This window comes from Scyliorhinus torazame, chromosome 5, assembly GCF_047496885.1.
Source record: "Scyliorhinus torazame isolate Kashiwa2021f chromosome 5, sScyTor2.1, whole genome shotgun sequence".
In the NCBI taxonomy this organism is placed as follows: domain Eukaryota; kingdom Metazoa; phylum Chordata; class Chondrichthyes; order Carcharhiniformes; family Scyliorhinidae; genus Scyliorhinus; species Scyliorhinus torazame.
Genome location: NC_092711.1, coordinates 271,774,120 through 271,799,723, shown reverse-complemented (window position 1 = coordinate 271,799,723; position 25,604 = coordinate 271,774,120). Strand labels below are relative to the sequence as shown.

Sequence of the window (25,604 nt, the reverse complement as noted above, 5' to 3'; positions counted from 1 at the left end):
GGCTACTTCCACGCCCGCCTATTACGCCGAAGAAAGGAGCCACCATGCATGCAAACGAGGAACGATCTCGGGGCCACTTGCTTAACCACCACAGCCGTGGCAGACCAGCCACCGTCAGATAGCTGAACACGAACCCGGTCAGCAGGAGCCAGAGCGAGGAGATCTGTGGCGTGGGCGTCGTACGCCGACTTGCATTGATCCCGAGACTGTTGCATCCTCTGCAGGACCCGAAAATTGTCAAGGTCCAGGATGTGGATAGCCGGCACCGTCGTCCCTAGTGTGCGGTTCATTAGCAGCTGTGCTGGGGACAGGCCAGCGGACAAAGGAATCGCCCGGTTAAAATCCGAACCCGAGTCAGCAGCTTTGCACAACATTCTTTTAACAATGTGGACCCCCTTTTCAGCCTCCCCATTCGACTGGGGCTAGTGGGGGCTTGAAATGACGTGCGTAAAATTGTACAGCCAGGCAAAATCCGTCCACTCCTGGCTGAAGAAACAAGGGCCATTATCAGTCATAACTGTAAGTGGAATGCCATGATGGGCAAAAATCTCTCTGCATGCCTTGATAACCGTTGCTGATGTGAGGTCAGTCAGTCTGACCACCTCGGGGTAGTTGGAAAAGTATCCACGAGGAGGACATAGTCTTGGCCCTTTGCATGAAAGAGGTCAATACCAATTCTGGACCATGGGGAGGACACCAGTTCATGTGGCTGGAGAGTCTCTTTGGGCTGAGCCGGCTGGAACCTTTGACACGTTGGGCAATTGAGGACCGTGTTGGCGGTATCCTGACTGATGCCTGGCCAATATACTGCATCTCGGGCTCGACGGTGACACTTTTCGACCCCCAGGTGACCCTCGTGGTTTTGGCCGAGGACCAGCTCTCGCATGCTCTGTGGAATTACTATCCTGTCCAGCTTCATAATATGCCGTCCACTACTGCTAGATCGTCCTTTATATTATAAAACTGGGGGCACTGCCCCTTTTGCCAACCATCCGTGAGATATCGCATTACCCGCTGGAGTAAAGGATCCCTGGCCATCTCCTGACGAATTTGCACGACTCTTTCATCAGTGGGCGGAAGGTTGGATGCACAAAACTTCACCTGAGCGTCTATCTGACAGACAAAGTCCGACTGCTCACACGGCGTGGTGATGGATCTAGAGAATGCGTCGGCCACAATGAGCTCTTTGCCCAGGGTGTAGACCAGGTCGAAATCGCAGCGGCGGAGTTTCAGGAGGATACGTTGTAGCCGTGGCGTCATATCATTGAGATCTTTTTGGATGATGTGAACCAATGGCCTGTAGTTTCGCCCTGAGCTCACGCCACTCTTGCTCATGAGCAGGGAGCCACTGGAAGTCCGTAGTTTTTTTGACAAGATTGCGTAGAGCTGTGCTGCGTGATGCAAGGTTGGGGATAAACAGCCCAAGGAAATTGACCATCCCTAGGAAGCGGAGGACCGCCTTCTTGCCCTCCGGGGTCTTCATGGTGTTGATTGCCGACACCTTGTCTGCACCTGGCTGCACACCGAACTGCGAAGTATGGTCGCCAATGAACTTTATTTCTGCTTGACCGAACGAGCATTTGGCTCAGGATGTGTGTGTCGTGCATGATGTCTGGATGTAGGGAACAGACGTGCATGATGTGCAGCTGGTGGTTGCACACCGACTGGACATTCATGTCGAACTGGTGCTCGGAGGACGACACGCATGAGGTCGATCATCCCTGGACCCACGGCATGCCATCGATCGGACACTTCCTGGTGGGCCTCGTCCACGTTGAAAGTGACGTAGTCCGATGCTTGAGTGCTTACAGCATCCATGGTAGCATGGCTGCACCTGTGTGCGGGCATTTGCAAGATCCCACATAGTTCCCTGCTCGAGCCCTGGAATGAGCAGTGACATAACAGTTCAGAGGGACCGTCACCAGGAGTGGGTGTCCTCTTCCATATCCCTGCAGAGCCAGGTGTGCTGACATCTGGCACAGGTGGCGCACAGTCTCCCTGGGGACGGAGTTGGCGTCAGTACACGTGGTCCTGCAGCTCCTTGAAAGACAAGTGCTGAAGGTGTAAATGTGACTTGATGCAGCGCCTCCTTCGCACCTCCTCCTCAGCCTGTTGGATGGGCGGTACTGGAGCCTCACCAGCCGGCTCCTGCTTTTCTAGGGCAGGCTCCTCTTCTGCAGGGTACTCCCTGAGCTGGCCCTGTTGCACTAGCCTCCGTGTATCCGCAATGGCAGCAGCAGCCAGATAGATAGTGAGCATAGCTGGCTTTAATCTGAAATCCATGTATCTGCAGGAGGAGGGACAGAGAATGTTAGCAAGAACAGCATTCCCTTGACCATCCAGTGCATGGCCACCCTGAGTTGTACTGCTGCATCACCCGCTACATGCCCCCCACCACTAGCTCCCCTGCCCCTTTGACGTGATATAGTCCGCACTGCACCCCTATCCCCATCAGTTATTGTCACCGAGCCTGTGATGCGGTGGGTTCTATCCTCACCATCCTCCCCTGTCAACAGGGGTACCATTGGCTGCTGGAATCCATGTCAGTGATAGGCTCTTCGGCACCAGCCCTGTTTCTCCCAGTGGGGTGGTACTCCCCGAGGTCCAGGCAAATACCCCCAACAAGATGTTTTGAGAGTTTTTTTGCCTTCCTGCTCTCCCTCAACAGCCATGGTGCCCAGGCCCTGCTCATAAATACTTGCACCAATTCACGCCCACATGACTCCTGCCTGAGAGGGCTGGATCATCGAGAAGAGGTGCAGCATCCAGTGTCCAGCCCGTCAATCATAGTCAAATCAATGCATATCAAGTACTTGCGTGGGGCCAGCCCCGTTTTTTGCTCGACACATCATTCTCTGCCTGGTTGCGAATCTCGCTGCCTGCGTTGGGCAGTGGAGAATCCCTCCCATTATCTTTCTACCAGGGATCACTGCTCATTTCCCTCATGGAACTTGGATCTCACTATCCCATGGAGTGTTTGAAGCACATTGATGCATTTAAGATGCGTACATCAGATTGTAGAGAAGTAGTTAGTGTCCACCTTGTACTGGGCCAATATGGTGACCCTAATGTGACCAAACAAAAATCATCACAAATGTCCCCAAACACCACTAATAATTAAACTAGAAAGCTGCCAATATAAGCATCAAATGGAGTCAGAGGTTCCACAGCTCAAAAAGGGGACCATTGGCTGAGAATGTGTTTAATGTAACACCACCAAAACGTCCCATAGCGGTTTTTCCTCCGAACCCTCCACCCTTGAATTTTTTATTTACTTACCTGGAGATGCCCTGAGGTTTCTTACCTGCTTCAGCAGCACTCACCTTTCCCATGAGGTTCCTGTGGTTTCAGAGCCACCTGCCCTCTGATTGATGGATGATGGGCTAGGAGACAGTAAATTAGGAGGCCTCCTCTGATGAAATCATTGGGCCAGTCCCACTGCTAGCTTGGGATTCACATTTGGTCCTGAAGCCTGCAGTAAAATCTTGTTCATTTACTCTATTTTCCTCTTCACAGATTCCCCTTGACCTGCTGAACATTCCCAGAACTTTCTACCTTTGGTGCAGATTTCCAGCATTTTGTTTTTGAACATTTGGGAAAGGTGTCTTTATCATGATTGAGAATGAACAGAACGTAATATTCCAGTTGTATCGGAGCGATATCACCTGCAATGAGTGTAACAATAAGGTAGTCAAGATGAAATGCATTTCAATGTGAATGAAAACAAAACCATTGTCGACTGTCGTTAAAAAAACATCTGGTTCACTAATGTCCTTTAGGGAAGCCGCCCTTACCTGGTCTGGCCTACAGATGACTCCAGACCTACAGAAGTGTAGTTCACTCTTAAAAAAATGTCCTCTCAAAATGTCCTAGAAAGCCACCGGGCAATTAAGGATGGGTTGGGCAATAAATGCTGACCCAGCCAGCAATGCCCACAGCCCATAAAAGAATAAAATAATCCTCAAAATAGTGTTTTCCAAACCAAAGAATAAAAACGTTATGAGTACACATTGCCACGGTCAATTTATGTTTTAATTGCATGCATCCTCTTTTAGGCAGGACGATTTTATTCAAGCTGCCTTATTCATTTGAAAATATTGGACATTTGACCATCTAGGACCCAAACATAAAGCTGGATCCTGTGGTGGATTGACGGATTCGTTTTTGTTGTGAAACTCCACGCCGGGTTTTACCTCTGTTGGTGGCTGCCTATCGAGCTGGGTGTGCACAGATATCTGTGAAGAGATCCTGTTTGGATTGGGTGTGAGGGCAAGCTGTAAAGTTTTCCAACTTAGAGTAACCATGTTTTGGAATGGTGACTGCCTCTTAACACCTGATACAACGTACCGGAGAAGGTAAAAGTTTCTTTATACTCCTGTAGCGCCGATCGTTACACACTAACTGCTGGATGTTTAAGATTAATTTTTACTTGTATGTGAATCCATATTTTGGAAGTTTTGTTTCATTTTAGAGGAAGCCAATAACCGGTCCTGCCTCCCCCCCCCCCCCCCCCCAAAAAAAAAAAGAAATCAGGCACCTAAGAGTCTTGAGTTATTTTTGTTCCAGTAGCTTATCAGGTGAGTGGTATATGGATATGTCAGCGCTGACTGTACAGTAGCTAGTCACTGATCTCCGAATCTATACCGCGACTAGTTAAATAACCTTTTCTGTCCCAATCCTTTCTCTGTTTGCTGATGTTATTTGCGAATTTCTTGTTGGCGCTTGAAAATGTTGCTTCCGTGGTGAATCGTCAAGAGGTGACAGAGAGACAGGGTGAGGCTATTCAGCCCCTCGGGCCTATTCTTTCATTGAGTTGAATCATGGTTGACCTGTACCTCCACCCCTTATCCACCCTTGTCCTGCATCCTGCTCCCCTGAACACCAACAAAAATCCAACTCCGTCTTCAATTTCAACTGACTTTTTGGGAAGCAAGTTCCAGTTTTTCCACGACCATTTTGTGTGAAGGTGTGCTTTCTGATTTCAGTACTAAATGGTCCAACTCTCATTTTTAAGACTGGGCTGATTCCACCACCAGAAGAACTACTATCTCCTCTCTTCAATTGCTTCATAAATTTTAATTGCATTGATCAGATCATTAAACCTTCTCAGCCCGAGGGGGTAGATGTTACATTCTACAAATTGCCCTCCTATGACACCTGGTACAATTCCAACGAATCTGTGCTGCTCCCTAGATCATTATATTTTCTGAGGTTTGGGGTGTAAAGACAAAAGGGGTACTCCAAGAGGGGCCTGTGCACGGTTCTGAATAGCTGGACTAGCCAATAAATAAGAATGGTCGACCTCCAAAGCAGAGATAGTTTGGGACAAACTAAACATTCCCGTACGGAAGAAAGGTAGAGCTTGATGGATGACAAAACAAATGAAGTTTAAAATAACACTCAAAAGGGGGTTTATGATAAATGTTGGGTGGAGAATACAATCAGAAAACAGGCTGAATGCAGAGAGTGCAAGGGAAAAATAAAAAAAAGGTTGTGAGAGTATGAGAAAGGATTAGCAGACAACATAAAATGCAGAGTACCCAATTCTTTTTTCCCAATTAAGGGGCAATTTAGCATGGCCAATCCACCGACCTGCACATTTTTGGGTTTGGGGGTGAGACCCATGCAGACACGGAGAGAATGTGCAAACTCCACACTGACAGTGACCTGGGATTGGGATCAAAACTGGGTCCTCGGCGCTGTGAGGCAGCGGTGCTCACCACTGCGCCACAGTGCCGCCCCCCGGTTTTCCTTTTAATAAACCTATTTTTAAAAAGATAGTTAATGAATAGCGGGACTAATTCAGGACAAGTAATTAAATCTTGTGGCAGCAGAGGGTATGACTAAAGTACTGAATCCGTCCTCACAAAAGAAGAGGATAAAGTTAATATTGTATTAGAAAAGAGGCATCGACCCAAAGTCAACAAGCCACCCAGTCCAGATATATGTTCTAAGTTGCTGAGGGAAGTTAGGATGGATTCAGAAGCCCTGATCATAATCTTTTAATGCTCATTCAATATTTGAGTGTTGTCCGAGAGAGAAGGAAAAGCCAGGTAACTACATGCCAGGTAACTACAAGCCAATCTGTTTAATGTCAGTAGTGGGAAAACTACTAAAGACTATTGTTGAGGGCCAGATTAATTCTCATTTGGAGAAGTGTAGGTTAATAAGGGATAGCCAAAATGGATTTGTTAAAGACAAACAATGCCTGACTAACCTGATTGAGTTTTCCTTGCTGAAGCAACACATGCTGTTGAACTTCCTGAGTGTTGCTTGAGCTGTGTTCACCCGGGCAAGTGGAGAGTATTCCATCACACTCCTGACTTGTGCCTTGTAGATGGTTGTCAGGCTTTGGGGACTCAGGAGGTGAGTTACTTACCACAGGATTCCTTGCCTCTGACCTGTTCTTGCAGCCACAGTATTTATATAGCTAGTCCAGTTCAGTTTTTGGTCAATGGAAATCCCCAGGATGTTGAGAGCCTGGGATCCAGCGATGGTAATGCCATTGAATGTCAGGGGATGATGGTTAAATTCTCTCTTTTTGGGGACAAGTGCCATTGCCTGGCACTTGTATGGTGCGAATGTTACTTGCCAGTTGGCAACCTAAGCCTGGCTATTACCCAGGTCTTGCTGCATTTGGACATGGGCTGCTTCAGTATCTGAGGTGTTACAAATTGTATTGAGCATTGTGGAATCATCAGCGAACGCACTCACTTCTGTTCTTATGAGAGAAGGAAAGTAATTGAAGCAGCAGAAGATGGTTGGGCCTCGGGCACTATCCTGAGGATCTCCTGCAGTGATAGAACATAGAACATAGAAAATACAGCACAGAACAGGCCCTTCGGCCCACGATGTTGTGCCGAACCTTTGTCCTAGATTAATCATAGATTATCATTGAATTTACAGTGCAGAAGGAGGCCGTTCGGCCCCCTGAGTCTGCACCGGCTCTTGGAAAGAGCACCCCACCCAAACTCAACACCTCCACCCAACACCAAGGGCAATTTTGGACACTAAGGGCAATTTATCATGGCCAATCCACCTACCCTGCACATCTTTGGACTGTGGGAGGAAACCGGAGCACCCGGAGGAAACCCACGCAGACACGGGGAGGACGTGCAGACTCCGCACAGACAGTGACCCAAGCCGGAATCGAACCTGGGACCCTGGAGCTGTGAAGCAGATGTCCTGGATCGAGGAGGCTAGATCCTCTCGGATGCAGGTTCTTGAACTCGCTTGTGCTGCTCTTTTGTAAGATCTATTCATGAAACTCCTGTTAAAAGATGAGGGTATTCACTCATGATGGGACTTTCTGATAATGTATTGGGAATAGCTTTAAAAAAATACAACTTCATTAAAATTGCAGCTCTGTGTGATGGGGTAAGTTTTAATAATTTTCACATGCAATTTTGCAATGTACCAAAATTAATTTCCGTATGGACAACATATTTAAAAGCTGGAATATTGTGCACAATTCTGGGCACCACGGCTGGATTCTCCGCACCCCGATGCCGGAATCGCGGCCAGGGCTGGGGCAGAGAATCCATTTCCCCGCACGGGACCAGGACTGGCGCTGATTCCCCGATTCTGCGGGCTTCGGAAAGTAGCGTACTCGGAGAGTATGCCGCGCCGCCTAGCACCTACCTGGGGCCATTGCTGGAGACCGATCCGCCATTCTTTGCCCCCGACGGGCCGAAGTCCGGAGGCGTGGATCTAATATGGGTCCTGCCGGTCGGGACGCTAGCGTGGCGGCTGCAGACTCAGTCCGTGGCCGCCCTGGTCGGGGGTGGGCCGATCGGAGGGCAAGGGGGCCTTAAACGCAGCCTAGCAATGTTCGGGCGGGCAGGCAGAGTCAGACATGAGGCCAAAACGGGGACCTATTTTTCGGGTCCAACTCCGCGATCTGCGTCCGCCATGGAGCACACGCGACGTGCAGACGCCGCACAGACAGTGACCCAGCGGGGAATCGAACCTGGGACCCTGGCGCTGTGAAGCCACAGTGCTATCCACTTGCGCTACCGTGCTGCTCCCCAAATGATGGTCGTTCTTGCAGGTTATCGCTTCTGATGCTCTTTGTCTCTCCTTTTTGTCCCGCTGGCACTGGTCGTGCTTTGTCACATACTCTCAGGCAAGGTACTGATGGATCACTGTCTTTAGATCACAATTTTTTACCTTTTAGTTGCAAATGCTCAGGGGGATCATATTTCTCACAGGAGGTCGTGTTTCTAAGCACTTGCACTCATAGGGGTCTGTGATCAATCACTGTCCACCCCAAGGCATAGCAACAGCCGTGTCTCGCATGAGGTGACTGCCCAATCAGCTCCCGTTTTCACTCCATGGCTACACCTCCTGTTCTTTGCTGCAGATCACAGCATCACTTGCTGCTCCCACAATTCTTATGCTGACGCAGACTTGGCCTTTTTAACCATCAGGCTTGACTGATGTTTATACAGACACCCATCAGGTTACAGTCTCCCCCCCCCCCCCCCCCCCTTCGCTAACGCTCAATGGATCATAACTATACCAGCCTACATTCCGAGTCTCCATTCAAATCCAAGCTGTGTCACAATATCACACCGATTTTAACATTCCGTTCTCTCTTTCTCACGAACAGATATTAAAATCCAAATGATCACAGCAACCTTAATAAGCATAGCAATTCTTATCCATGGGTATATTTGTTTGTTTGTGCCCCAATTCCAAATATTCCACCAGCTAGTTCCTTTTAGAATCTTAATTTTCTTTCCTAGCTCTCTGGATATCATCTATGTGTGTCTGAAGGGTTTTCGTGAATTGTTGTTTAATACATTGCAAGTTTTCAGGCAGAAATGTGATATTGGTGCTAATCCTGGCTAGAATTTGGGGCTTTAGGCAAAAGGCGGTACTATTAGTAGGGCCTCCTATGCTTGCTCAGTCCCCACACTTTAACAAATTGTAGAGGAAACTCCTCCATTATCTCCTCATTGTTCTTGACCATTCTTTCTTAGTTCATGGATAGTGTGATCTGCACACATGCTGCGTTTTATTCTTCTTCTAAGGTTTTAACTTCCATTCCGTAACCCCAGATGATACCAATAATGGAAATATCCTATTATCTCTTGCAAACTTCACCAACACTCCCCCAGATTTAACACAATCTCCCCACCACAGAGCACCTGACTCATGAACACGAGTCCTTACTTGTGACACTAATAAAGATTATTATTATTCTTTCACAGGATGTCATTAATTCCAATTCTATATCAGCATTTAAGTATATAGAATGAAAACAACAGATTTTACATGTTCACATATGCAATACCTTAGATAACATTTACTCATTATAGGTCAGACAAAAAAAACAGAAAAATCACAAATTATCCTAAATTCAAATAGTGACATAATAAACTGAGAATATGTTTAATTTATCTCTCTTCGAAAAACAAAAGAAGTGAGACTTCCGGTTGCGGCTATGCCGAGCTAAGTCGCACGTTCGGCAGCTCCTGCCAGAAACAGACTTTTGGGCTCTTTTTAGGGGCCCCAGCGTCATTTGTTCGACGGTTCCCAGTGTGGGAAGGTGACAGTACGATTTCCCCGGCCCTGTATGGATTGGTCCAGGAGTGGAGCGGTGAAAAAAGTAATTCTGGTGCAGCGAAAAGTGTGAGTGAGGAAAGCCAAGATGGCGGCAGGTGGAGACCAGGCAAGCATGGGCGCAGTGATCGAAAGAGCAGGAGGAGTTTCTCAAGCGCTGCTTCAACGGAATCAAAAGTAGAGCTGCTGGAGCCGATGAAGGCTTCGATCGACAAGCTGGTCGAGACCCAGAAGGTCCAAGGGGCGACGATCCGGGTGGTGCGGCAGAAGGCCTCGGAGAATGAGGACGAGATACTGGGCCTGGCAGTGAAGGTGGAGGCGCACGAGGCGCTGCATAAGAAATGGCAGGAGAAGTTTGAGGACATGGAAGAATCGGTCGAGGAGGAAGAATCTGCGGATTCTGGGTCTCCCGGAGGGAGAGGAGGGGTCGGATGCTGGAGTATGTGGTCACGATGCTGAACACGTTGATGGGCGCGGGTGCCTTCCCGAGGCCCCTGGAGCTGGATGGGCCCCACCGAGTCCTGGCGAGGAGGCCCAAGTCTAACGAGCCGCCACGGGCGGTATTGGTGCGGTTCCACCGCTTGGTGGATAGGGAGTGTCTCCTATGATGGGCAAAAAAGGAGCGAGCAGCAGGTGGGAGAATGCAGAGGTCCGTATATACCAGGACTGGAGCGCGGAGGTGGCCAAGAAGAGGGCGGGTACAATCGGGCTAAGGCGGATCTGCATCGGAAGGGGGTGAAATTCGGAATGCTGCAGCCGGCGCGACTGTGGGTCACGTTTAAGGACCGGCACCAGTACTTTGAGATGCCGGAGGAGGCATGGACCTTTATTCAGGCCGAAATATTGGACATTGGACTGAGGGTCGGTTGTGAGGGGAGGTCGCGGTGGGCTACTGTGGTTACTCTGCTTTGGGGGGGTGTTGGGGGATGTTCTGTTCTGTTCTGTATTGTTTCCTTGGGTGCTGGGTGGGGTAGGGTGAAATGGTTCAAAGTGGGGGTTTTGTGAGAGTGTGGGCGTCGGTGGTTGGAAGGACGGGGCCCCATTGGGGGGAGGGGAGATGGGAGGCCCGAGGTGGGGGAGCTGGATTAGGTCGCTAAAGGGAGCTGCGCCAGAGAGGGCGGGGCCGGGTTTGATGGAAAGCATGGGCTTTTTCCCGTGCTAGGGTGGGAAGGGGGCGGGGCCAGGGAGAAAGGGCGGTGTTGGAGAGGAGCGCCCACTGATGGACAGGAGGGGTGGGGGGGAGGACTACCACACTGGGGGGCCGATGGAGTGGCCGGGGTCAGCAGGAGTCAGCTGACTTACGGGAGTGCTATGGGGGGGAGCAACGCAGCTAAGGGGGGACCTACCTTGGGGGTGGGGGGGGGTGGGGGGGGGGGGGGGGGGGTGGGGGGTGGGGGGGTGGGGGGTGGGGGGGTCGACGGACTGGGTTGCTGCTGCATTGGCCAAAGGGGAGCTGGAGCTCGGAGAGAGAGTCCGGGTGGGGGTCTGCCGCTGGGGGTAATGGAGTGTGCGGGAGGCGCGGGCACGTGGCTGGCCTAGAGAAAAGGGGATGGCTAATCGGGGGGGGGGGGGGGGGGGTGGGGGGGGGGGGGGGGGGGGGGGGGGGGCGGTGCGGAAGCCCCCTGATCCGGCTGATAACTTGGAATGTGAGAGGCTGATCGGGCCAGTCAAGAGGGCCCGTGTGTTTGCGCACCTGAAGGGACTGAGGCAGATGTGTTTATGCTCCAGAAGATGCATTTGAGGGTGGCAGATCAAGTGAGGCTGAGAAAGGGGTGGGTAGGGCAGGTTTTCCAACTCGGGGTTGGATGCAAAGAATCAAGGGGTGGCGATTTTGGTGGGAAGCGGGTGTCGTTTGAGGTGCTGAACATCGTGGCAGACAATGGAGGTAGGTATGTGATGGTGAGTGGTAAGCTGCAGGGGGTGCGGGTGGTCTTGGTGAATGTGTATGCCCCGAATTGGGACGGTGCCTGGATTTATGCGGCGCATGTTTGGGCCGGATTCCGGACCTGGAGGCAGGGAGCTTGATAATATGGGGGGGGGGGGGGGGGGGGGGGGGGGGGAACACTTCAACACGGTACTGGATCCAGCATTGGACCGCTCCAGGTCCAGGACGGGTAAGAGGCTGGTGGCGGCCAAGGTGTTGAGGGGGTTTATGGACCAGATGGGAGGAGTGGACCCATGGAGGTTTGTCAGGCCGGGGGCCAGGAAATTTTCTTTTTTTTCCCACATCCATAAAGCCTACTCCCGGATAGACTTCTTCGTTATGAGCAGGGCACTAATCCCGAGGGTGGAGGACACGGAGTATTCGGCATAGCCATCTCAGACCATTGCCCCGCATTGGGTGGCGCTGGAGCTAGTGGAGGAGAGGGATCAGCGCCCGCTGTGGCGCCTGGATGTGGGCTTGCTGGCGGATGAGGCGGTGAGCGGGTTGTTTCCGGGGGTGCATTTGAAAGCTATCTAGAGGCTAACGATAATGGGGAGATGCAGGTGGGGGTGGTCTGGGAGGCGCTGAAGGCAGTGATTAGGGGAGAGCTAATCTCCACTAGGGCCCACAAGGAGAAGAAGGAGAGGAGAGAGAGGGAGAGATGGTGGGGGAGATTTTAAGGGTGGATAGGAGGTATGCTGAGGTCCCCGAGGAGGGACTACTCCAGGAGCGACAAAGCCTCCAGGCCGGAGTTCGACTTGTTGACCACCAAGAAGGCAGAGGTGCAGTGGAGGAAAGCACAAGGGGCAGTGTATGAGTACGGGGAGAAGGCTAGCCGGATGTTGGCACACCAGCTTCGGAAGCGAGAGGCAGCGTGGGAGATTGGGGGAGTTAGGAATAAAGCGGGGAACACGGTGCGAACCTCCGACGGAGGAGGGGGGATGCGTCGATATTTAGATCGGCTGAGGTTCCCGAGGGTGGAGAAGGAGCAGGTGGCTGGGCTTGGGGCACTGGTAGGGATGGAGGAGCTGACTAACGGGCTGGGGAAGGCACCGGGGCCAGATGGGTTCCCGGTGGAATTTTACCGGAAGTACATGGACCTGCTGGGCCCTCTATTAGTGAGGACTTCCAATGAAACGAGGGAGGGAGGGGGCCTACCCCCAACGATGTCCAGGGCGTTGATCTTGAAGCGGGACAAGGACCCATTATAGTGTGGGTCGTATAGGCCAATTTCGCTCCTCAACGTGGACGCGAAGCTGTTAGTGAAGGTGTTGGCTACCAGAATTGAGGACTGTGTCCCGGTGGTGATTCACGAGGACCAGACGGGTTTTGTTAAGGGAAGGCAGCTGAATACCAATGTGCGAGGCTCCTTAACGTAATCATGTATGCCTGCAGTGGAGGGGAAGCGGAGATAGTGGCGGCGATGGAAGCGTAGAAGGCCTTCGATAGGGTGGTGTGGGGGTACCTTTGGGAATTGATTGAGGTTTGGGTTCGGTGAGGGGTTCATTAGTTGGGTTAGGCTACTTCACGAAGCCCCGGTGGCGAGTGTGGCCACGAATCGGAGGAGGTCGGAATACTTTCGGCTGTACCGGGGGACGAGGCAGGGGTGCCCCCTATCCCCCTTGCTATTTGCATTGGCAATTGAGCCTTTGGCTATGGCTCTAAGGGAGTCCAGGAACTGGAGGGGGCGTGGTCCGGGGGAGTAGGAACACCGGGTATCGTTGTATGCCGATGACCTGTTACTGTATGTGGCGGACCCAGTGGGGGGGGATGCCGGAGGTGATGCGGATCCTCGGGAAGTTTGGGGACTTTTCCGGGTATAAGCTCAACGTGGGGAAGAATGAGCTCTTCGTGGTACAACCCAGGCGACCAGGGAAGGGGGATAGACGAGCTTCCACTGAAGAGGGCGGAAAGGAGTTTTCGGTACCTAGGGATCCAGGTGGCCAGGAGCTGGGGGCCCTACACAAGCTCAACTTGATGAGGCTGGTGAGCAGATGGAGGAGGAGTTTAAAAGGTGGGATATGCTGCCACTTTCCCTGGCGGGTAGGGTGCAGTCGGTGAAGGTGATGGCGCTCCCGAGGTTCCTTTTTATATTCCAGTGCCTCCCCATCCTGATGCCCTAAGGCCTTTTTAAGCGGGTCAGTAGGAGCATCATGGGATTCGTGTGGACGAAAAAGACCCCGAGGGTGAGAAGGGTGTTTCTGGAGCGGAGTAGGGACAGAGGTGGGTTAGCGTTACCTAATCTGGAGGGGAGGGAGCGGCGTGGAAGAGGCTGGAGATGGCGTCCTGTGTGGGTACGAGTCTGGACCACTGGGACCATCTCGTTTGTTGCAGGAGATACTGGTGAAAGGGGCCTCAGGGTTAAGGATTGTGGGGGAAAGCCTATGGGAGCTTTGCATTTGCCACCGTTGCCTTATTTGGTCGTGTGTATGTGAAACTTGATGCTACATGAATGTATATGGAAAACAAGATCCTTTGTCCTTTGTCTCTCACTTGCTCTCAGGATTTCAGGAAACTTGGTGGTGTCCTGCAGTTATCAGAGTGAGTCCAGCTTGCAAGCTGTTTGGAATAAAATAGATTTTTACCTACAACTCCGACTTGGTAATTTTACTGAGACCAGACTGAGGGAACAAAAGGAACGCGAATTGTCAGTCTCCAGAGAATGGATAGGGGAGGGGAGTGTCTCGGACATATATAAAAAGCTTATGGGTACGGAGGAGACTCAAACCAAGGAGCTGAAGCGAAAGTGGGAGGAGGAGCTGGTGGGAGAGATTGAGGAGGGCCTCTGGGCGGACGTGTTAGGAAGGGTCAACGCGACCGCAACATGTGCCAGGCTCAGCCTGATCCAATTTAAGGTTGTTTGCCGGGCTCACATGACAGTGGCCCGGATGAGCAGGTTCTTTGGGGTGGAGGACAGGTGTGCGAAGTGCACGGGGAGGCCAGCGAACCATGTCCACATGTTCTGGGCATGTCCAAAACTGAGGGGATTTTGGCAGGGGATTGCCGACACCATGTCCATGGTATTAAATATGAGGATGGCAATGAGTCCGGAGGTGGCGATTTTTGGGGTTTCGCAGGATCCGGGAATCCAGGAGGAGAGAGAGGTGGACGTTCTGGCCTTTGCTTCCCTGGTAGCCCAGCGGCGTATATTGCTGGCATGGAGGGACTCAAAGCCCCCGAAATCGGAAACCTGGCTTTCAGACATGGCAGGCTTCCTCTGCCTGGAGAAAATTAAGTTCGTCATGAGAGGGTCTCTTCTTGGGTTCGTCCGGAAGTGGCAACCATTCGTCGACTTCCTCGCAGAGAACTAATCGTCAGCAGAAATGGGGGTGGGGGTGGGGGGGGGGGTGGGGGTTAGGTTAGGGGGTATGTAATGGCAAGACCTGCGGGAGAGGGTGGTGGAATTTGCACTATGTATATATTTTTCTTGTTATGTATATTGTTGATTTTGTTGCTGTTAAAATGCCAAAGAAATACCTCAATAAAACGTTTATTTTTAAAAAAATTCCAAGACTGCTTCCACTGCCTTTTGAGGAAGAGAGTTCCAAAGAACCACGGCCCTCCGGGAGAAAACAATTCTGCCTAAAGTGGGCAACTCCTCGTTTCTAAACAGCGATCCGTCGTTCTAGATTCTCCCACAAGAGGAAGCATCCTCTCAACATCCACCTTGTCTAGACACTTCAGGGTCTTATGTTTCAATCAAGTTGCCTCTTACTCTTCTAAATGCTAGTGGATATTAGTCCAGCCTGTCCAAAATTCCCTGCATAAGCCAACCTGCCTATTCCAGTTATTAGTATATTACATCTTCTCTGTACTGCTTTCAACGCATTTGCATTCCTTAAAAAAACAGACCAATATTTAAAAAATAAAATTTAGATTTATTATTTATTTATTATGAATTTAGAATTTTTTTTTTCCAATTAAGGGGCAATTTAGCGTGGCCAATCCACCTGCACATCTTTGGTTTGTGGGGGTGAAACCCACGCAGACATGGGGAGAATGTGCAAACTCCACACGGACAATGTCCTAGGGTCGGAGTTCGAACCCAGGTCCTCAGCGCCGCAGTCCCAGTGCTAACCACTGCGCCACCGTGCTACCCTTGGACCAATACTGTACATAATGCCCCAGATGTGGTCTCACCAGTGTCCTGTATAACAGAAGCATAACCTTCCTACTTTTGGATTCGATTCCCCTTGCAATAAACTATAACATTTTATTAGCTTTCCTAAATGTGGTAGTCTGTGTAGAGGTATTACGGCACCTGGTAATGTTGGAACACCATTGGTAGATATTGTATGTTTCCTATTGGTCAAGCTGTATGGTAGCTCCGCCCTGCAAGGCGGGGTATAAGAGCCCGTGCCGCCCCAGCAGCCTTCTTTCTGTACCTGAGCTGCTGGGGGAAACATCTAGCTTATTAAAGCCTTCAGTTGGACTACCACCTCGCTTTAGTGGTCATTGATCGGGCATCAATTTAATAAGCTAGATTTAAAAGGATGGAGCGCCGAATCAAGCCGGAGTGTCTGCAACTCAGCCCCCACGCGGCAAACTCAGCGGCAACCTTCAAGCACTGGCTGGCGTGTTTTAAAGGATATCTCGGAACGGCCGAAAACACACCCACGGGAGAACAGAAATTGCAAGTCCTGCACTCGAGGGTGAGCCCGGAAATTTACACCCTCATCGAGGCCGCGGACGACTTCGATGCAGCAATGGAGCTGCTAAAAGGACATTATATGCGCCCGGTAAACCAAGTCTACGCCCAACATCTGCTAGCAACGAGGCGACAAATCCCTGGGGAATCGCTGGAAGAATTCTACCATGCGCTCCTGGTGTTGGGGAGAAACTGCAGCTGCCCGCAAATTTCGGCGAGCGAACACACAGAATTCTTGATCCAGGATGCTTTCGTGGCAAGTATGCTGTCCTCCCAAATCCGCCAGCGATTGCTGGAAAAAGACACCCTAGGCCTCAAGGAGGCAAGGGCCCTTGCAGGCTCCCTGGATGTGGCCTCCCAAAACGCCCGCGCTTACGTTCCCGACCGCGCGGCAATCCCCTGGGCAGCATGGAACCCCTCCGCAGCCGACTCCGAGACATCTCCCATTCCCCCACAAGCTTGTGCTGCAATGTGGCCTGGCAACCCCAGGGGGCCTCGCTGCTACCTTTGCGAGCAGGCCAAGCACCCCCCCACAGTGCTGCCCGGCCCACGCATCCACCTGCAAGGGATGCGGTAAAAAGGGCGACTTCGTGGTGGTATACCAGGCCCGTGCGGTCGCCGCGGTCTCCGGTGTCGAATGCAGACCGCCACCACAAACCTCTCCACGGTCCCCGTGCGGCCAGCGGGAGCCGCCATCTTCCTCCTCCAGGGCCACGTGCGCCCCTGGACGCCGCCATCTTGTCCCACGGACGCCATGTTCGATGGATGAGCGCTGGCATTTTGTGCACCCCGAGCCATGTGCAACCCGTGGGAGCCGCCATCTTGGATGGGCTCCCAGGACCCCAGCTCGGCTGACCGCACACCGCCCGAAGAGAACACTCAACTGCTGCAATTAGCCTCGGTGACCCTGGACCAGTCCCGGCCTCGAACGCTCTCAACTGCTACAACAACAGTACTAATCAATGGGCACGAGACGTCCTGCTTAGTCGACTCTGGGAGCACGGAGAGTTTCACACACCCCGACATGGTAAGGCACTGTTCTCTCCTCGTCCACCCCGTTAATCAAAAAATCTCCCTGGCCTCCGGTTCCCACTCAGTAGAGATAAAGGGGTTTTGTGTAGCAAACCTCACGGTCCAGGGAAGGGAGTTTTAAAATTACCGGCTCTTCGTCCTTCCCCACCTCTGCGCGGCCACACTCCTAGGTTTAGACTTCCAGTGTAATCTCCAAAGTCTAACTTTCAAATTCGGCGGCCCTATACCCCCCCTCACTATCTGCAGCCTCGCGACCCTCAAGGTCGACCCGCCTTCCCTGTTTGCAAACCTCACCCCGGATTGCAAACCCGTCGCCACCAGGAGCAGACGGTACAGTGCCCAGGATCGGATCTTTATCAGGTCAGAGGTCCAAAGGCTACTGAGGGAAGGAGTCATTGAAGCTAGCAACAGTCCCTGGAGAGCTCAAGTAGTGGTGGTAAAGACCGGGGAGAAGCATAGGATGGTCATCGACTACAGTCAGACCATCAACAGGTTTACGCAGCTGGACGCATACCCTCTCCCCCGCATATCCGACCTGGTAAACAGGATCGTGCATTACAAGGTCTTCTCCACGGTGGATCTTAAGTCCACCTACCACCAGCTCCCCATCCGCACTAGTGACCGCAGGTACACTGCCTTCGAGGCAGATAGGCGGCTCTACCACTTCTTAAGGGTTCCCTTCGGTGTCACTAATGGGGTCTCGGTCTTCCAGCGCGAGATGGACCGAATGGTTGACCGGTACGGTTTACGGGCAACATTCCCGTATCTCGATAATGTCACCATCTGCGGCCACGACCAGCAGGACCACGGTACCAACCTCCGAAAATTCCTCCAGACCGCAAAGATTCTTAACCTGACGTATAACAAGGATAAATGCGTGTTTAGCCTAGCCATCCTCGGCTACGTAGTGCGAAATGGAGTTAGAGGCCCCGACCCTGAACGCATGCGCTCCCTTATGGAGTTCCCCCTCCCTCACTGCTCCAAGGCCCTGAAGCGCTGCCTAGGGTTTTTCTCTTACTATGCCCAATGGGTCCCCAACTATGCGGACAAGGCCTGTCCCCTGATCCAATACACATTTTTCCCCTGTCGATAGAGGCCCGCCAGGCCTTCAGCCGCATCAAAGCAGACATTGCAAAGGCCACGATGCACGCCATCGACAAGTCCCTCCCCTTCCAGGTCGAGAGCGACGCGTCTGGCGGCCACCCTCAATCAGGCGGGCAGACCAGTGGCCTTCTTCTCACGTACCCTCCATGCTTCCAAAATCCGCCACTCATTAGTCGAAAAGGAGGCCCAGGCCATAGTAGAAGCTGTGTGACATTGGAGGCATTACCTGGCCGGCAGGAGATTCACTCTTCTCACTGACCAACGGTCGGTTGCTTTCATGTTCAATAATGCACAGCGGGGCAAGATAAAAAACGATAAGATCTTGCGGTGGAGGATCGAACTCTCCACCTACAACGATGAGATCTTTTATCGTCCCAGAAAACTAAACGAGCCTCCTGATGCCCTGTCCCGTGGCACATGTGCCAACGCACAAGTGGACCGCCTCAGAGCCCTCCACGAGGACCTCTGCCACCCGGGGGTCACTCGCTTCTTCCACTTTATCAAGACCAGCAACCTGCCCTACTCCATCGAGGAGGTCAGGACACCCACCAGGGACTGCCAAATCTGCGCGGAGTGCAAACCGCACTTCTACCGGCCAGAGAAAGCACACCTGATAAAGGCTTCCTATCCCTTTGAAAGCCTCAGCATGGACTTCAAAGGCCCCGTCCCCTCCACCGACCGCAACACATACTTCCTGAACGTGATTGACGAGTACTCCCGGTTCCCATTCGCCATCCCCTGCCCCGACATGACCGCAACCACCGTCATCAAGGCCCTCCATAGCAGCTTTACACTGTTCGGGTTCCCCGCTTACATACATAGTGATAGGGGGGTCCTCCTTTATGAGCGACGAACTGCGTCAATTCTTGCTCAGCAAGGGCATCGCCTCGGGCAGGACGACCAGTTACAACCCCCGGGGTAACGAACAGGTAGAGAGGGAGAACGGAACGGTCTGGAAGACCGTCCTACTGGCCCTACGGTCCAGGAATCTCCCATTCTCTCGCTGGCAGGAAGTCCTGCCAGATGCCTTCCACTCCATCCGGTCACTGCTTTGTACCACCATCAACCAAACACCTCACGAACATCATCTTGTCTTCCCCAGGAAGTCCTCCTCTGGGACTTCGCTCCCGACCTGGCTGGCAGCTCCCGGACCCATCCTGCTCCGAAAACACGTGCGGGCGCACAAGTCGGACCCGTTGGTCGAGAGGGTCCATCTTCTCCCAGTGGGCGTACCCCGACGGCCGACAAGATACGGTCTCCCTATGAGACCTGGCGCCCGCCGGATCCCCACGCACACCCCACCCTCCATCCCACCGGTGCACCTTACAGGAGGATCGGTCCTTCCGCCGGACCCGTCTAGGCTCGCCCACCCACCGACACACCCCGCAGACGCTCCCTTCCCAGGTCAACCGTTTTCCCCACCAGCGCCTTCTAGGGGTGTTGAAGCTGCCACAGAGATCGAGGCCACGCTCCCGGAGTCACAGACGCCCGAGCCTCTACCGGCGTCACCACCAAAGCTTCGACGATCGCAGAGGACGGCCAGGGCCTCCGATCGACTGATTGCTTCATTTTCAAGTGTATATAGTTAATTGTGAATCTGTAAATAGTTACAAAAGGCTGTGCGGAGATATTACGGTACCTCCTAACTATAATTTCTACCACGTTACCATGTTGTAATATCAGGCCACCACCCCCGCCAGACTCTTTTTTAACAGGGGGTGAATATGGTAGTCTGTGTAGAGGTATTACGGTACCTGGTAATGCTGGAACACCAAAGCAGCCTTCTTTCTGTACCTGAGCAGCTGGGGGAAACATCTAGCTTATTAAAGCCTTCAGTTGGACTACAACCTCGCTTTAGTGGTCATTGATCGTGTATCACTAATTACTTGATGTACCTACATAACTAGGCTTTTGTGATTCATGCAGTAGATTCCCAGATCTCTCGGCATCTTCCAGTATTTAGATAATATGTTTTTTTTATTATTCCTGCGAAAATGGACAATTTCACATTTGTCCACATTATATTCCATTTGCCAGATCTTTGCCCAGTCACTTTGAATCTTAGAACCCCTACAGTGCAGAAGGAGGCCATTTAGCCCATCGAGTCTGCATAGACCCTCCGAAAGAGCACCTCACCTAGGCCCACACTCCTGCCCTATCCCTGTAACCCTGTCTAACCTTTTGGACACCTAAGGGACAATTTTGCATGGCAAATCCACCCAACCTGCATATATTTGTACTGTGGGAGGGAACCGGAGCATGTGGAAAAAACCCAGGCTGGCATGGGGAGAGCGAGCAACTCCACACATACAGTCCTCCAAGGTCAGAATCGAACCCAGGCCCCTGGCGCTGTGATATAGCAGCACTAACCACTGTGCTGCCCCTTAAACTATCTATATCACTTTTAAACCTTGTGTCCTCTTCGCAACGTATCTTTGTGTTATCAGAAAATTTAGCTACCTTGCCTTTGATCCCTTCACCCAAATCATTTCTCCTTGTGGCACATCTCTCTTTATATTGCCAACCAGAAAATGACCTATTTATGCCTACTCTCTGCTTTCTGTTCGCTAGCCAATCTTCAATCCATGTCAATATGTTACCCCCTACCCCCTGAGCTTTTATTTTCCACAATAACCTTTGATATGCCACCTTTTAAATGCCTTCTGGAAATCTAAGTAAGTATTAACTAAAAAGTGAGCAGTGATGACAATGACTATATATCAATGACCTGTGCAGGGCATAGTTTCCTGGACCTGGGTGAACAGGTTTGTAGAACAGGTTTAAAGTTTGTAGATGACATAATACTCAGAAATGTAGTCAACTATTAGGAGGCCAGACTTTCTGAAGACATATGGACTTCTAAAATGGGCAGACACATGACAGATAAAACTAAATCCAGAAAAATGAGAAGTGATTTGTTTTAAGTACAAAGAAGGAAGAGAGGCGCTACAAATTAAATGGCATAATTTTGGAGGGGATGCAAGAACAGGGCACTGGGTGTACAATACTTACAGAAATCTTTGAAGGTGCCAGGACAAGTTGAGAAGTCTGATCTAAGGACTTTATAAATAGAGACATAGATTACAGAAGCAAGGAAGTTGTACTAAGTCTCCATAAAATACTCGTTGAGGCCCAGCTGGCATGGTACGTTCAATTCTGGGCATCACTCTTTCGGAAGGATGTCAAGACTTTAAGAGAGGCTGAGAGGAGATTTGTTAGAATGGTGTCTGTAATGAGTAACTTCAGTTACAGAGAAAGACGAGAGAAACTGCGGCTGTTCTCCTTGCAGCGGAGAAGGTTAAAGGGGGATTTGACAGAAGTGTTCAAAGTCATGAAGGATTTTAATCGAGTAAGTAATGGGAAAATGGTTCCAATGACAGAATGGTCAGTAACGGAGGATTCAGATTTAAGGTAATTGGCAAAATGACCAGAGGCAACATAAGGAAAAATATTTTTGTGTAGCGAATTGTTACGATCTGGAATATTTTGCTTGAAACTGTGATTTATGCACATTTTTTAAAGAATCCCTGCAATGCAGAAGGAGGCCCTTTGGCCCATCAAATCTGCACTGACCCTCTGAAAGAGCACCCTACCTAGGCCCATAAGCCCATCTAACCTTTGGACACTATGGGGGCAATTTAGCATGGCCAATCCACCTAACCAGCACAGTTTGGACTGTGGACGGAGAACGGAGCACCCAGAGGAAACCCCGCAGACATGGGGATAACGTACAAACTCCATACAAGCAGTCACCCAATCCTGGGATCGAACCTGAGTCCCTGGGGCTGTGTTATTTAACAATAACTTTCAGTAGGAAATTGGATAAATACTTGGAAGTCAGGAAAGTTGTAGGGCTATAAGAAAAGAGAAGGGGAATGAGTCCAATCGGTTAGTTCTTTCAAAGAGTCAGCATGGGCTCAATGGGCAAAATGGCCTCCTTTTGTGCTGTGTTATTCTCTAATTTTATAATATTTTGGGGGCGATTCTCCGATATGGAGGCCAAGTGTTCGCGCCGTCGTGAACGCCGTCGCGTTTCACGGCGGCGCGAACATGGCCTGGGCACGACCTATTCTGGCCCCCACAGGGGGCCAGCACGGCACTGGAGCGGTTCACGCCGCTCCAGCGTCGCCGCGCCAACCTGCGCATGCACAGTTGGGGCAGCCCAATCCTGCGCATGCGCAGTTGGGCCGCGCCATCCCGCGCATGCGCGCGGAACGTCTTACGCACGCCGGCCCCTCATCAACATGGCGACGGGGTTCTGGGGCCGCGTGCGGAAGGAGGTAGGCCCGAGGGGGGAGAGGCCGGCCTGCCAATCGGTGGGCCCCGATCGCGGGCCAGACCCCATCGGAGGCCACCCCGGTGAAGGAGCCCCCCCTCCCTCCCCCACAGGCCGCCCCACCCAGCGTTCCTGCAGAGTTCCCGCCGGCAGCGACCAGGGGTGGATGGCACCAGCGGGAACCTGTCGTGTTGTAGCGGCTGCTCGCCGCTTCTCCCAACGGCCCGGTGTGAATCGCGCACCGCTGGGGGCTGGGAGAATCGCGTGCGGGGGTCGGTGCGGCGTGGTACGATTCACGCGGCGCCCCGACAAATCTCCCACCCGGCATTGTGGGGGGGGGGGGGATAGCGCCCATGGCGTTTACTAGAAACCAGAAGAAAGTTCAGGGGAACGATGATGAATTAAACATCAACAAAAAAAATTGAGGGATTGCCCATTGATGACTGGTCAGCGTGATGTTCTGGGAGGCTAAGCTTGATCAAATTGGGATTGATACGTTAATATTGTTGCTCTTATTAGCCTTAGTTTTATTACCTCTGATTATGTCACCTTTGCTCACGAGTCGCCAGGTATCTTTCGGATACCGCCACGTGGTTCAAGCTCGAGTTATGATTAATAAGTCAGCAGACCGCTTAGTAAGATTGAAATCAACTGTCATTTATTATATACAACAATAAATACTTACACAATAATCCTACTTTCTATATCACTACCTACCACTACTGGCCAATACTTAACTTTTGGGGATGGCCCACCAGGTCAGGGAAACAAATGGTTTATCGAATTGGATCTGGCCTGCGGGATTCAAAAGGCTGATACGGGTCGATGGCTACGAGTCTCTATCGGGTAGCGATCGCTGGAGTCAAACTTACAGTTTCTGGTCGATGTTCTTGCGAAGGTTGCGAGCAGGAGAAGAAGGGAGAGAGAGAGAGAGAGAGATCTGAACTTGGCCCCTCAATTTATAGGGCCCAGGGGCTTCCCGCCTCTCGGGGCGGCCCTTGACCCTGAGTCCCAAGTGATTGGACTGGTTCCCAATAACTGGGTTCGATATGCTTCAATAATGGGGCGATTCCTCGATCGGGGGGGTGGCCGTTCACCTGTCTTTGTTTCGGCCACTGCAGACGCCGAGAGGTCTGGCCCGGCATTCAATTGCTAATATGTTGCAATTGTTCCCGGGGATAGCCGATTAAACTGCAGATGTCTGTGTTGATGTGCTGCTAATAGTCGCAGGTATCGATCTGGGCCGACTTCCCCAGAGCCGAATACGCTATTCTGTCTGCAGCTGTCCGTTTGTGTCCTGTTGGCTGCTTTTCCCATCAGCCTTTTCAGTTAGCCATTTTATATCGGGTTTTGGCCAAATTAATCGGGAATCAGCCATTTTAGGTGGCTACAATATGAACTCCCCTTGCTGCTGAATGTGACTGCATGCCAGTGTTAAATGTTTTTGGTGTGCAGTCAGTTAGGTGAGGCAACTTATTAACCGCCATCTTGTTAGGACTTCTGACATCTGGCACGATGTCTCATAGAATGGCTGTCACATATATAATAGACATGCCAGATTTCAAATGGGTATAAGAATCTGTTTAATTTTGACGGATAGACGTTCTGTTTACAATCGGTGATGAGATCATTAATTGTGAAGACAAAGTTTGTAAGTTGATGTGTTGGCCCACTGTTGAATTCTGAATTAAATTCATTCCAACTTATTAGGCCTGAATTTTGCTCCCAGGCATGAGTGCGGAGGTAGGCTGGGAGGAAGGTTGGCCTCGGTACAGTGGCACTAAATACGGACATGCAGCCCTCACACAAACATTAGACTTAGTAGTCCCACTTCAAAGAATGTATAAACACTCTGAGCTGTCAATCAAACTGTGAAATGGAAGGCACCCCATTGTGACAATGGAAGGATGTGAGATAAGTCATGCAGCACAAATCCTGTAATGATGACCCTTAGGCTTAAGTCAACCGAGATGGGGCTGGTTTAGCACAGGGCTAAGGAGCTGGCTTTTAAAGCAGACCAAGGTAGGCCAGCAGCGCGGGTTCAATTCCCGTACCAACCTCCCCGAATAGGCGCCGGAATGTGGCGACTAGGGGCTTTTTACAGTAACTTCATTTGAAGCCTACTTGTGACAATAAGCGATTTTCATTTCATTTCATTTTCATTTCAAGAGTGAAACAGCAAGCACTCTTTTTTAACACTCCACATGTTTTTTTTTTCCAAAAGGGAAGGAGTTTTAATGCTTTGACAGCTTGGCAGTTGCTTTTGGCAGTAGTTTTTGAATCTTTTGATAAGATCCTCTTAAAGGTTTTGACACTTGTGGCAGTTTTGTCAGTTTCTTGTGATAGTTTCCATCTTAATGCATTTTTACATGCATTCATGTGCACTTTTAATCCTAAAGGGCACCGTACCTTTCCGAAAGGTGTCCGAAGACGATATCCAAAGGGATGCCCTATCTCGACAAAAGGGAACCCCACCTTTCCAAAGGACCCTGAGAAGTTTAGACCTGCTCCTGCCAGGTCTAAGCTGCACACGTCGTGTTTCCCTTTCCTGGCTGACGGAAATCGGGCATGGTTGGATACAGCTATTGTTTTTGTAAGGGCAGCGCATCTGCACAACACTCACGTTAACACCCATGTTCAAACCCCGACTTGATCCCATTACCACCCCTGCTGTTTTCTGGGGAAAAGCATCCATATTTTGGCCTTGTCTGCCATTTGCAACAATGTAGAGGCTCTTGATTTGGGCTGTATGAGGTAGATGTAAGAAGGATACTTCCCCTGGCTAGTGTGCCGAGAAGCAAGGGACACTGTTTCAGAATTCACTGATATGAGGAAGAATGTTTTCACTTTGAGGATGGTGACTCTTTGATATTCTCTGTCCCTGAGGGCTGTGGAGGCTCTGTCATTGAGTATGTTCAAGACAGAAATTGATAGGTTTCTAAATAATAAAAACATCAAGATATATAGGGGATAGTGCATGAAAATGCTGTTGAAGTAAAAGATCAGCCATGTTCTTATTGACTGGTGGAGTGGGCTTGAAGGGCTGAATGGCC

General features: G+C 51.0%; 1 protein-coding gene across 5 annotated transcripts in view; it reads left to right on the top strand.

Annotated features, from left to right (window-relative positions):
- Nucleotides 1–4,220: 4,220 nt before the first annotated feature.
- LOC140421129 (synaptotagmin-like protein 2) overlaps nucleotides 4,221–25,604 on the top strand; it is a 169,658-nt gene continuing 148,274 nt past the window's right edge. For all 5 annotated transcript variants that reach the window (XM_072505555.1, XM_072505553.1, XM_072505557.1 and 2 more), the window contains exon 1: nucleotides 4,221–4,355. The gene's annotated coding sequence lies outside the window, so the exon portion shown is untranslated. The remainder of the gene's footprint in view (nucleotides 4,356–25,604) is intronic.